Here is a 15,295-nt window from a genome sequence, read left to right on the forward strand (position 1 = left end):
TTAAATTATTATTTTTTTAAATATTTTTTATCTTTATTTATAATTATGCCAATTTGCTTGTATCAATTCCGCCAACCTGTTTCTACGTCACAAATTCGATGTTGCCAGGCCAATTCTATGGTTTGGAATTTATTATAATTTAAAATATAATATAAATTAAATTTATTTAATAATTAAATATATTAATTAGTATCTACAATCCAATGCTAATTAACTAATTCGGTTTTAAAATTGCTTTGTGCTTATAATGCTTCGTTTCAGATTAATTTGTTGTCTGTCATCTACAATAGAGGTTAGTTTTGTATGAAATATTGACGTAATGTTTCTAAAGAACTTTTTAGTCAAAATGGCTAAAATTTAATTAATAATTAATATATATTTGCTTTTTCCATTACAATCATAATCAATTCCGTTTTAATTTTGGTACATAAAAGTGATACAGTTAATTTATGATAAAAATCTAAAAATAAGTTACCACAAAACAGCGACATTTTACAAACACAATCCAACAATTTAAGCTATATTAAATATAATAATCGAGTTCCAATTACACGTCCATAACAAACTCTAAAAAATATAATATCCTGATCAAAAGTTTTCCGATTTCCTTTAACAATTGCAAATCTGCGCCAACACAGACAAAGCAAGTTACAAAAGCAATTAAAAAAATATTTGGTCGACTAAGCACTATTAATAATATAAATAGAAAAAAAAACAATCTATTTAAAACGTGAAATATAAAAATAAATTAAAACTAAAACAAAAATTTGAAACCACGAGAAGCTATCAGTCAACACCCTCGGCTTCACTCGCGTCATAAATATGAAAGATTTTCATACAAACATTATCACTATAACGGGTTAAATAATCATAAATCCTACATCAGTACTAACCCACTGTTTCAAAGAAACATGTGTCCAAATTTTCATTTATTTATTTAGGATCACCAACATGACATACATTTAAAATTAAAAATTAAAAGTTTACAAACTAAGTTAGACCTCTAACGGTAAAAGTTGCCATACTTATAGGTAACCACAACATGCAAAAATGACACTAAGCATCATGGTGCTAAACACAGTAGTTACTAGGACTGTTTTTTGTTTTTTTTTTTTTTTTTTTATAGAATAGGAAGGAGGACGAGCATATGGGCCACCTGATGGCAAGTGGTCACCAAACGCCCTTAGACATTGGCATTGTAAGAAATGTCAACCATCGCTTATAGCCAATGCGCCACCAACCTTGAGAACTAAGATTTTATGTCCCTTGTGCCTGTAATTACACTGGCTCACTCACCCTTCAAACCGGAACACAACAATATCAAGTATTGCTGTTTTGCGGTAGAATATCTGATGAGTGGGTGGTACCTACCCAGACGAGCTTGCACAAAGCCCTACCACCAGTAAAATATCATATATAAAAATTTGTATATCAGTCAGTCAATTATCCTATATATCACGTACCTTTTACGTCAGAACATTATGAAATAAAAACTAATTTCGTAAATGCTTTCTAATAACCCATACCTAGTGATGTAATTTATTGTTAGTGGGGTCGCCTCCACCGAGGCGTCTAACCTTTGTCTTATCACCTAAATCAATCAATATAGATAAACCAACACGTCAGAAAATTTCTCATACTCAACATCACTGCATATTGTGAAACAAACTGTATCTATCTATCTGAGTGCGATAAATCCGTTCGGTTTTTCCGAACGGGTTTTATATGGTTTTGAAAAATAGATGGAGTAATTTATGGGGAAGTTGTATAATTGAACATGCCGGAAAAAATCATGCCAACTGGGAGTTATACTGGCGTGCGTCGCGTAAACCAATATGTGTATATTATCTCTTCGAAATAGGCGGGATATGCAAAAGATTTGAATTTTGCATAAAATTATTCACAAGAAGGTTAAGTTCAGCGACCAACTTCATCAAATATCCTTTACCTGTTCCTCGCAAACATCCCCGAAGTATCATAACTAAAATATTCCATAACCCTATCACGAAAATTTCTCTTTTGAAAGCTGGCTCCGATAGTGCGCATACGTGCTCGGCATATTGAATTGACATAAGTTATATATGGCATTGACATCTTTCATGACAGCTTCATTACTTTTAAAAAAAAGCTCATGGATTACTTTTTGTCAGCGAGTCCATCATCAAAATAGTGCGTTGAGATTCTGTTGTTTGTTTTTTTTGTTATATTTTTTTCATGTTATGTTAATAAAGAAAGTATAGGTACGTATCCGTCTGAAGCCAGGTCGAGTAGTTAGCGAATAGATACAAGCGAATCCTTTTGAAATGCTTCGTTGGTCTTGTGGCGTGAGTGTTCCGTTACAGTCTGCCTGTTACTAATATTTCTTTTTTCAATTTTTTAATTTTAATTTTATTTCTTCTCCTTCAGTTCAGCGTAAACTTTTAAAAGAATGGGGTTAATAATAGTCCAAAAGATCAATATTGAACTTGCGACCATTAGATCAGGAGACGGCTCTTTTAACGTTAAGCTATTGACGTTAGAAAGTTATTGGCTTACTGTCAACAAACTTTCATTAGCAGCTCGGAGTTGGGAAGTCGGAAGTGCTAAGTTTCTTGTGTCTCAGAAAGCATATAAAGCCATAGATAGCGCCTGAAGTATCTCCGGTCATTTTACAACCATTGGTTCGAAATGTACATTATACAAAGAATCAGAATCAGCAATAAGTTCAGTACGATTTTTTTAATAAACAAAAATTATACATGTTATATTTATGCCGCTAACTTCATAATTGAATAAACAAATAAACACGTGTCGTCCCAACCCTAATGTGACGTTCTTAATATCATGATTAAACAAATTAGTTGTGTCCACGTGATAATGTCAAATATAATCATGAAAGCTTTATGTACCCTGAACGAACATTCCTAATTTATCGTGTTTATTTAACTCTGTGTTCAGAGGCTTGGATATAACACGTCAATAGTAATTGAATATCACTGATTCAAATCCGATTAATATCTTTTACTCTTTATATGCTTAATATGTACATTTTTGTCTTGTATTCGGGTTTAAGGAAAACATTGGAAGGTAACTTGCGTATTCCGCACTGGAGCAGTGTTAAGTTCGAAACGTTTTCCTTAGCGATAGATGATTGCCCAGCTGTGGGAAATAACGACCTTTTACTATTTCTTCGTTAATTTTGTCAAATAACTTAATTTGCTTGATGCTGGTTATGGTGAATTTGATGACGCATGCTTGGACAGGCGACGCTTTCACGAGTGATATACTAAGTGAATAAATAAACAATAGCACTACTAATGCCTTCTAGAATCGTTAGCAACGCTGTCGAGTTTATTCATTTTTGCAATTAGATGTATCAAATTAATGTTATGCAAATGTTTAACATTACAACAATTTAAATTTGCTTATTGCTTGCATAAGTATAAATTGTTTCGTCAAGTATTTCGAGTTCAAATAACGTCAAAACATTTACACTTTATATATTGATATGTAAAAGGTTATATAATTATTATTTATAGTAATGCCTTAACTGAATACAAATAAAAATTAAAAATAGTTATTTTACAAATCGTGACCGCGTGGAATGATGGCAAGAATGCTAGCAGCATTTTCCCTTTGAATCGCAATTCCGATTCTCTAGGAAAAATACAGTCACCCTGCCAGGATTCGAACCTGGAATATTCTGATCCGAGGTCAGACGCGTTATCCGTTGCGTCACAGGGCCATATAAATGTTTGCATTAGATAGCCTGTTCATTGAGACATTATAGACTGTTTAACATTATGCTACAACTCACGGGGTAGGAGCAGTATTGTTGAAATTGCGTGGAATAGCTTTTAATTGGTAACACACATTTGGAATATGGGTTCTGTTGAGATGAACGCATAAGAAAATTTACAATAAATTAAATTGGCTATGAGAAGGCTAGCGGAAGAAAAGTGGACTAAACGTTCTCATTATCTCTTAACATTTTACTCTAATTAATAATTATGCAGCAGTATAATCGCTTCATATGACGAATTAAAGAGCAGTCACTGTGCTTGTTTGTTGTATTATATGTTACTACATAATATAAAAATATTTATAAAAGATAAGTATATAACCTCGTCTTATTGCGTGCGCTTGACAGATGGTTTAGTACATTTTCGACGTAGAGAATCGGAATTACGATTCAAAGGGGAAATACGGTTAGCATTCTTGCCACCATTCCACATGGTCATGATTTGTTCAATTGCTATTAATTTTGATTTTAATAACTTATTTACGTTTTCAATTTATATTGGTCATTAATCAAATTATTTGTTTATGAACAAGCCGTTTTTGTTATATTTTATCTTCGTCCGAATTAAAACAATTGTGGGACTATAAATAAAGTTTATTTTTAATAATAAAAACCTTATGAGTATAAATAAGAAAAATGTAAATATTAGCGGGAAAAAATTAAAAGAAATAAATACATTGGTGAGAAAATAATTATAATTAAAGAAAACAAATAATTAAATATGTAGTAAAATAAAAAAGAATTTATATAAGGTACGTCTTTTAAAAAATTGCGTCGAATTGATTGACATAAAACGCTTAGTGCATGGAACACCGGAAGGTTCTGGTTAATCAAGGGAAATATAACTAAGTACAAGAATATCGAAACGTGTTGCTTATAATCAATTACGTCAACAATGTAGTGGAATATTTGGAAATATATTTTTCTAACACAAAAGGTTTTTTTTTCAGCAGTGCCATATTTATACAGACTGTATCAACTTACTTGAATTTAATTTATTTTGTAAAGAAATTCTAGGTCCAAAATGTGATAGTAGTCGGACGTGCAAATGGACCACCTGAATGGTAAATGGTCACCACCACCCATAGATAGATAGGCGCTGAAAGAAATATTAACCATTCCTTACATCGGCAAAGCACAATCAATCTTGGGAACTAAGATGTTGCCTGTAGTTACACTGGCTCACTCACCCTTTAAACTTGAATACGACAATGCTTAATATTGCTGTTTGGCGGTAGAATATCAAATGGGTGGGTGACATCTACCCAAACGGGCTTGCACAAAGCATAAAAATATTTAAAAAAATAACAAATTACGTTTAATAGACGAATATTGAATGTAACAGCGTTTTCATAAAAAATATAGCAATTCTTATTTTCAAATGGCAGGAAGATTAAGCTTTTCTTCATAATATTCTATAACGTGCAAAATAATTTAACAAAACCATAAATTAAAATCTATCACGATTATCATCACATTACAGAAGCAGGTGATCTTTATTCTTCGTTTTTTAATCTATATTGCAACAGGATTTCCGTTTTATAAAAGCCGTAAAGTAATCAGATCAAAGGAAAGCCGTACGCTTTGTGAGAACGTTTTTGTTCGACCGAAAGTTTATCATAATCACAAAAAATAACATACAACTAACATTATTTGAACAAATAGACAGGTGGTTACAGATTACTTAGACAAATAATATTCCTACCTCCATGTATATATATTTTTTATTTTGTTGTTCTTATCTACACAGATGTTTTATCCGTAACATTTGTGTATCTAATTTTAATGTTATTATTTAAATATTTAATTTTAATGATAATAATTTTATATGCCTGCATGTTTTTACTAGGCAATATATATTTTTTTTTAGTATTTGTAGATGGACGAGCATATATGTTGTTGCCTGATGTTAAGTGGTCACCAACGCCCATAGACATTGACATTGTAAGAAATGTTAACCATCGCTTATATCTTCAATGAGCCACCAACCTTGGTAAGTAAGATGTTATGTCCCTTGTGCCTGTAATTACAATGGCTCACTCAACCTTCAAAGCGGAACACAACAATAGCAAGTGCTGTTTTGCGGTAGAATATCTAATGAGTAGGTGGTACCTACCCAGACGAGCTTGCACAAAGACCTACCACCAGTAAATCACAATCTAAATTTACACTTAATCTATATTATAAAGTTATTTGTATGTAAGTGTATGGTTAAACGTGTTAATATCAGTAACTTCCAAGTCCGATTTGAAACAATCATTTTGATTTGTATAACGCGTTTATTTGAGATTATGGGATATATGACGTCGTGCCACTGACTTGCCGAAATACCTTTATTTGCGAAATGTTAGTAAAAATATAACATATATTTTGGAATATATATAATTGTAATATGAGCGTCTAATATTCGCATCATTTATTTGTGTTAGCATTTTCACCGTAGTTCCGGCCTTTAACATTGTTTTCCTGATATAAGGTGGGAGGTTAGCGTATGTAACGGCTCATAATAGAGCCCGTCGTGTATAGGAAACTAGTGTCAGTGACCTATTGGATAGTCTTTTGTCATTATAACGATTATTTCCAAAGGCAACAATTAAATAAGTGTATGATTGTCGAGAGAGCCCTTTTTATAGTTTAAGATAAGCTGAAAAGCCTTTTCAATCTCTTTCGACAAGAAATTGCATCGATAAGAATTAAATATAAAAAATAAGCCTAAAGCTAGCTAAAATTTTACAAAATTAAAGTTTAATAATTATAAAACTGAAATTATAATGCTGGCTGGAAATAAATAAAAATAAAAATAACATAAAGAAAAAAAATGTATCAATAATACAACACGTTTTGAGTTAAGATTATTTATCTGTAACACCTAAATGCATGTTGAAGAATACAATTCCACTCGTAGTGTCGTTTCTTGATATTGATTATGAACTCGGAATGAATGTCGAAAATGCACAATATTAACGAAAAAACAGTGGCAACTTTAACGATACTTTAGCATTTAAGTATATTTCCATGGATAAGATATAAATAGTAAAACGCTTATCCTTTATAAGATCTTATTGAAAAATTAAAGTTCCATATTGTAGGAACAAGAAAGCCAATTCAGCTAAAGAAAAAAAATAATTTTAGTGACAATACGTAACAAGATATATTAATAGTGGTATGAAAGTTCCATTCATACCCTTCGCTAATTCCATAATAGCTTAACGCTTAATTTAATGTAGACACACACTATCGTTTTAAGAATTGCATGCTAATATATAACAATATGTACCAAAAAGATTAGAAAGAGCAGACAGTCATATGATCATAAATAATATTTGTTTTAACTATTAATTCAGGAAGCCCTTCACTATTGCGAAAAGGCACATAGCCTAACAATATATTTAATTTCATTTCAATAGTGTGCACAAATTAATGAACGAAGTAATAGTCGAGTGACTTATTATTATTATTAGTGATTAATTCTTAAGTTACCATACATAAAGTCATAAGTTATAAATTCTGTAGATGTCCCACTACTGGGTTAAGCCTCTCATTTAAGAAAGCCTGGAATTTATTACACCAAACAATTCCAAGTCGATGTAAACATGTCGCAGATTTTCATTCGACACATACATCTCTCCTAAAGAAACACACAATTTATTATAAACAAAAATTTGGTTTTGAACACGCAAACCTCGGCTTAGATTCACGCGATCTAACCACTGGACCATTTCGGCTCATATATAAAGTCTTAAGACTGGCAAAACGAGAATTATTACATGTTATTTATTTGTTAGTTTTACGCTAATAAAGTACCAGACCAAAGCTATTAGTAACAATGCAAACACTAAAAGAAACGCCGAAGTATCGCATATTTATGTCAAACCTGACAGATTTAAAACACCATGAGTCAAGCGATGGGATTGTAAATAGATTAGTTATTTTGGAACGGAATGGGTTGAAATGTGGGTGCTTCGCAATTTGTGGGCTTAATCATTGCGTATTTACGGTTTCTTATTATCGGTATTCATGCGTCACAGACCTGTTAAAAGTTACTTGAAATATCGCAAGTGAAAATTCTTTAGACCTATTGAGACAATATTAGAACGTTGAATTTGCGTTGCAACGTTTCTATATGTAACGATTAACTTTTAAAAATCATTGTGTTTGTTAAATTTAGTCTTACATTAGTCATTATATAGCTTGCAACAATGTATGTAACAACATTATAACAACAAGCTGTTGATTGTTAAATAGTTCCTACATCTATAACCAATCATGGGTAAAGATTTGATTACCATAACTAAGCATTGTCATCGGAACTGAAACATCATGTAAAATTTCAACTCTGGAGCATAAAAGAAAATAGGTCAATGTCTTGCAAACTAACAAAAATTGTTTTAAATAATACATCTTCAACTTAATACTTAATATTCTTATTGATTATTTCTCGTCTTATTAAGCGAATAAAAGCTTGTAAATTTTTAAATTAAATATTATAATTTATTTATTAAATGAACTGTCACACAATTTGATCTTTGTTGACATCTGACCAAAAGAAACCTTATCTGATACTAAAATAACTCCATTTACCGTCCATCTCAAATTACTAAATAAATAACCCCGAAAATCTTACCCATTGTCTGAAATCAACTTTTAGTTTTCAACATATTTTCCCTGAGGTTGTATCAATTGTTCTCTTTGTATAAATGCGCTACAAGTATATATCAAATTTTCCACAATAAAGTACTAGGAGTAAGCTATAACAGAAACATTAAGCTTCGACCTCGCTGTGACATTATTTCATTAAACCATTATATTTTACGACTATGATTCGTTCTCTTACTTAGATTATTATTGTAATATACTCGTATTAGGCCCGAAACACAACTGTACAATAAACTACTTACCGGAGAAAACTTAAAAATATATCTATTATGTGCTCCTGAACGATTTCGACCAAGGCGGCACTTCTCGAGGGACCTAGCCTAGCCTAGGACCTGCCACTTCCACGGGACATATTGTTATAGTATGCTCGATTAACATGTAAACACTCTCTATTATTATTTTCATAATATGATGGGACGGCAAACTGACACAACCGGATAGACGACGTGCTTTCCAAGTTACGTTAGCGTAAATTACCACTTCCAAATTACCATTTTCGGACTGCTACTGAGATTTATTTGACAGAAATACTCTTCAATTTGTTTTACCGGGATTACCCTCAAACTCGTGTTATGTAGTCTCACATGCCAGTCACTGGACCCTGTGTTAAATAAACAAATATATGTATTTAACTATAACTCAATATTTTATCTAATACCTGTAATTAGTAAGATATATTTTCTTCGCTAGAATTCTAGGTGGTTATTAAATAAACCGAATCCTATTGTTGTGTTTTTATAATTAAACTCTGAGATCTTTGAAACTGATAAAAATGATGACATTAGAAGATGCTTTAACTTATGACAAAATGGACTGCTAACACTATTGGGAAACAAACACTTATCTCATTAAAATAGAAGAAGGCCGCCGCCGATCTGTCAGTCTTTTTGCTATCAAGCATGACACTTACCACAATTGACAGCGACAGGTCTTCGCCCTAGCCCAGCTTGGTGCTTAGCTCCCCACGCGGTCCACCCTGAAAGAGCATGACTTCCTTGTCCTGGAATTTCTCCATGGCCTTCCCTCTATCTACAGTTTTAGCTTAACGAAACATGAATATGAAAGAATTTTTAAAAATTTAGACAAAGTTATATAATATTATTATGGATGTAACCGATGCTTTATGTCGTAAACTCAGCTATAATATTTTACAGTTTACTTTGGGGTCGTTCAACGACGCGTCAAGAGGATCATCATTGTAAATTTTACGATCGAATAAAACGATTTAACATTCAAATTACATATAAAATTTATGAACATGTTTCAAATAAACATTCAATTATTACGATTTGATCTTTCTGAATTAACTTTGGAATACTTTGCCAAAATGTTTATATTAACCACAAAAGCTATCTGTTCAATATCATTAATAATTAGATATTCCGTCTACAGACTATATAAAAGCCTAAAAGTTATAATTATATAATGTTAATCACCAATCATTGTTTATTTCTTGATAATTGCATCGTGTTATAGAAGAGCTAGGCCCACGGACTCAAGTATTTTTATTATTATCCTATGTTGGACCTGATGTCCACAAATGACTTGAAAACAGCTACACGGAAACTCGGAGTTCTGAACAAGGTGCGGCGTTTTAACGCCACAACAACTGTGTCTGCTGTACAAAACACAGGTACGGTCTTGCGTGGAATATTGCTCGCACTTTTGGGATGGCTCCGCTAAGTACCTATTTGAGGCCTTGGACCGCTTGCAGCGACGTGCCGTACGCATTATTGGCGACGTAAAGGTCACAAACACCCTTCAACCTTTACAATTGCGTCGTGAGATAGCAGCACTGAGCGCTTTCTATCGACTGTATCACGGCGAGTGCTCTGAGGAATTATTCTCTCTAATTCCTGCTTCCCCCTTCCTTCTTAAGTCCACGCGAGCTGGTTCTCGATGTCACCGCCTAACTGTGACATCAATTCCATCGCGAACAAAGAAATTTGGCAACTCCTTTCTTTGTCGCAATTCCAAAAAATGGAATTCCTCCCAGCTCACGTGTTCCCCTCCTCTTACAACCCGGGTTCCTTCAAACGAGGCGTGAAGAGGCATCTTGCGGGCCGGCAAGGCGAAGGCGACTAGTGCAGAACGTTTTTCCCGTCTGTACTAGCCGTCGTCGCGTTTGGACTCTACTACCACTTACCATCAGGTGGAGTAGAGTCATTTGCCCTCCCGGCGAATATAAAAAAAAATATGTTAAATATCATTGAAATTAATATTTTTTAATTATGTGACTTGATGGGCTCTTAGTAAATTACTCTGGGACCCTATAAGGTCAACGAAGGTTGAAATTCATTTAAGCAACGTCGAATTTTGTGTGCTTAATTTTTAGCAAAGGAATATTGACAGGCTCTTATACTACGCTACTTATTTACAATCTGAAATCATCTGGTATACCTATGGATGTCCATTTAACCTATTTTTATATATTTTCATGATGTTTGTGAGTTATTTAGTAATTTTTAGCCAAACTGACATATTGATATATTAGTTTAATTTAAATATTGACGGCATCGATGATGAATTAATTAGTTTTCACATTAATAATATCACTCAATCGCTCTCCATTAAAATTATATCTTAATGTTCAACCCACTCAAGGCTGAAAAGTTTCAGGAATTTTTAAACATACTTTTAGGAAACGTGGGCTTACAAAAACAAACTAACGAAATACTGAACATCGTCGTTGAAACGGTAAATATTTAAACGTTAAATTATTTAATAGTATTCGATTTTATTAATTGGAAATCAAGATTTTTAAAATGGCGTATGTTAATCCTATAGCTATGGCCTAGTGGTTAGAACGCGTGAATCTTAACCGATGATCATGGGTTCAAACCCAGGAAACCACCACTGAATTTTCATGTGCTCAATTTGTGTTTATAATTTATGTCGTGCTTGACGGTCAAGGAAAACATCTTGAGGAAACCTGCACGTGTCTAATTACACTGAAATTCAGCCGCATGTGTATTCCACCAACCCGTGTTGGAGCAGCGTGGTAGTATAAGCTCCAAACCTTCTCCTCAAAAGGGAGAGGAGGCCTTAGCCTATCAGTGGGACATTTAAACGTTACTTTTTACTTTACTAATCTATAACCTAACATTCATAGCGGATGTTGAACAACTATCACCTTTCATGACATCAACATTCTCAGTTTGAACTCATTTTAATGAAAGCACTGAACTAGCAGCAGCATTGGAGTTTAATTTATTTCATTTATATTTTTTAAAGTTTAATTGTTATAATATATTTTGATTTTATTTTAATGTGTTCTTCCTACCTTTTTTATTTCAGTTAAGTGTAATGTTAGCATTGTAATTGTATTGTTAATTTATAAGTGTAATGTCATACATTTGTGATGCCTATAATGGTGTATCACACACACTATTATATACCGTAATAACCTACTACTGTTGTTATATATATTATTTTATTTTGTGATTATACTGATGACGTTTCTTATATCAATTAATTAATAACATAAACATGTCTGTTTGTCCTGAATCTTAGTGTAATATCTATATAAGTATGTATTTATAAAAGAAAACTAGTATATCTAGCATGTCAGTTGTCTGGTTTCCATAGTACAAGCTCTGCTTAGTTTGGGATCAGATGGCCGTGTGTGGATAATGACCCAGCTTATTTAGTTTCAGCGTTTTGCTCGAACCAGCTTTTTTGTTTAGTCTTGGGGATGAAATATTTTATTTAACACAATAATACATTAGATTACAAGATTGATTTAAATCAGGCCAGATTCTGATTCACATGCTTAATGTACAAACGGGCATTGCCTTTTGTAAATATAGGTAAGATTTATTATGTTTAAATGGAGTGTTAAGCACCTTATATATTGCGAATGAACGCTCATGATTTGTAATCGGTCGTTCACTTTCACGGTCTTTCATTCGCTTTATTTATCGCATGGTTACGTTTTCATTCGGGAAATGAAACGATCTTTAGAAAATATGAATGTAGAACATGAATCTTAATTCGTTTATAATTTACAAACAAGAAAAACGTAAATATTATTTATTTAAGCGCTCACTAACTTTATGTATACTGTAATACTCACTTAATATATATATTTTTTAATGTAACAAATTTAAAGGAATATTATAATATTCTATAGTAATCAGACATTTAGTCTTTTTTATATGAAATAGATAGGCAGACGGGTAAAAGGTCAGATGATAGTCAGCACTGACCAGAGGCGCTGTAAGAACTATTAACTATTCCTCATATACAGAGTCACTCACCCTTCAAACCGGAACACATCAATATTAAGTATTACTATTTTTCGGTAGAACATATGTATGTGGGTGGTACCTACCCAGACAGGCTTGCATAAAACTCTACGTTACTTGGTAACGTTTAACTTGTATCTTTTTTAGTCATTTCTTATATCGCTTTGATGTGAATGAGTGTATTTGGATAGGATAAACTCTTACTGCATACAAATACACCTTACCTGTCTTTGTAAAATATATCGTTGCCATACATTTGGATGGCTTTTCGGCGCCAAATTTCAAGGCTCAATTCAAGGCATATGAGTCAATGCTCAAGTAATAAATGCACTTTGTTGCGAAATATGAAAAACTAAATTTTTAATTAGGAAATTAATTATCAAGGATATCAACTCTGGGCTGTATTCAATTTAATATCTTATAATTTGAGTATTTTAAACATAATAAAAATAACCGTTAATGAAGCGATCATTAAAACTTATTTTTATAATTCAACGTCGTTTTTTTGTCGCTTTCGCGTCTTAACAACTTCAATCGATTGATCGATCATCATGAAATTTTGATTAGGCGTTGTCAGGGCTTAGAAAATGATGTAGGGACCCCTGCTTCCGTTCCCCTCAATGGTTATGCCTCGGGTAGAAAATAGTTTAATATAATAATTTCCTTTAACAATTAATTATTCTTTTGACAACACGTGATTGAGTTTTTTTTAATAAAGAGTTTTTCTTCAAGCATGTGAAAGACTGAAATACAAAATATATTCTGTGATAATTAAGCATGAGTTTAGACATTTTGAGGTTGTTTTTTTACTTTAAATATCCCACTGCTAGGCAATATATTTTTTTCATGATAAAGAAAAGTATTTCCAACTTATTGGCGCTGCATTAGACACGTGAATCATAATCGCCATAGATTATGTATATATTGAAATCAGTTAAGCAGACTGACAAATGGGTCCGCCCATAGACATTGGTAATGTAACAAATATTAACCATCCCTTAAATCGCGAATGCGCCGCCAATCTTGGGCACGAAGATGTTATGTCCCTCGTGCCTGTAGTTACATACCCTCACTCATCCTTTAAATTGGAACATAAAAATATTACGTACTGCTGTGTTGCTGTACAATATCTGATGAGTGGGTGGTACCCACCCAGCAAGCTTGCAAGTAGTCCTACAACCAAATATTTTATTTAGTGTTCGATATCCATTATCGTTTTCAGTAAACAGATCGACAATATTTCTTTGCGTTCATAAATCAAACCAGCACATCCAAACAAAATGTCACACATCTATTAACGCTTGTTGAATCGTAAACAAACATTCGCGCGAAAACAAATCGTCATATATCCACAACCCCATAAATAATATTTTTCGGATCCGTAAGCCGTAAACATTTGTCGTCTCTTTCTGTTACGTGATCCATCGTACGTCTATTTCCTTCGTGAACTGAATTAGCAAAGAATCATGTTTCATGTACATGTTAACCCGTTATTGTAGGGATTATGGTTTGTTTTACTCTTAGGTTTGGTTTTGGAGGGGGGATATCGATAACGGAGATGCTATTTATAAAGAGGCACTGGAAAGTAAAAGGTGTATATTAACGTGATTACTCGTATAATATATGGTTGGGTTCAGACTTGTCTCCAGCTAGTCACTTCACTGCTTTCTGCGCCTTCTATTACAATCAGTTTCATTATATTTAAGTTTTTACAAGTGATCATATTTTTTTATTGCCTTTTCAATTAAAATTTCCGAATATTTTATAAATGAATATTGATGGTAATGTTTGTTAGTATTTGCGTTCATGCATTCGCCAACCGATTCATTTGAACTTTTAATTTGTGATGTACAGCTATTATATAGCTAGACAGGCAAGTAAGCTTTCAAAGGCGCAAGATATTTAACATGTAATAGGCGTGAAGAGGCATCTTGCGGGCCGGCAAGGCGCCCCCGGGCTAGTGCAGAACATTCTTCCCGATTGTACCGGCCGTCGTCGCGTTTGGACTCTACTACCACTTACCATCAGGTGGAGTGGAGTCATTGGCCGTCCCGGCACATATAAAAAAAATAAAAAATCATATAGCTTGAAAATGCTAACATATTATATTGGCAGACATAACGATTTCATATCAGATTGATCATTTAACTGACGCTTTCGAAGAATACATAAAAAATCACAAAGAGAAAAGTAGCCTTCAAAACACGAACTTTTCTTTATTTAAAATAATTTATCGTTTATGAAATATATGATAATGATTAATTATTGAATATGTATACTACATCAGTGGTCTGATTTCCATAGTACAAGCTCTGCTTAGTTTGGGATCAAATGGCCGTGTGTGGATAATGTCCCAGGATAAAAAAATAAATAAAAAAATATCTTTAATTACAATATATTTGATTATTTTTTTAATCCTACAAATAATTAAAACGCAAACGCCTTTTTATTAACTTAAATACCTAATGAAGCTGTAATTTATTTTCCGTAAAATAAGAGCAGAAGTGAGCTGAAATGAGAAGATGGCCTAATTAAATTACACTATGCTCGTCTGTTGTTTCAATTTCAATTTAAAGTACCTTTGAAGTTATAATAGATTTTGCATAAAAAA

Source organism: Nymphalis io, chromosome 22 (genome assembly GCF_905147045.1).
Source record: "Nymphalis io chromosome 22, ilAglIoxx1.1, whole genome shotgun sequence".
Classification (NCBI taxonomy): Eukaryota; Metazoa; Arthropoda; class Insecta; order Lepidoptera; family Nymphalidae; genus Nymphalis; species Nymphalis io.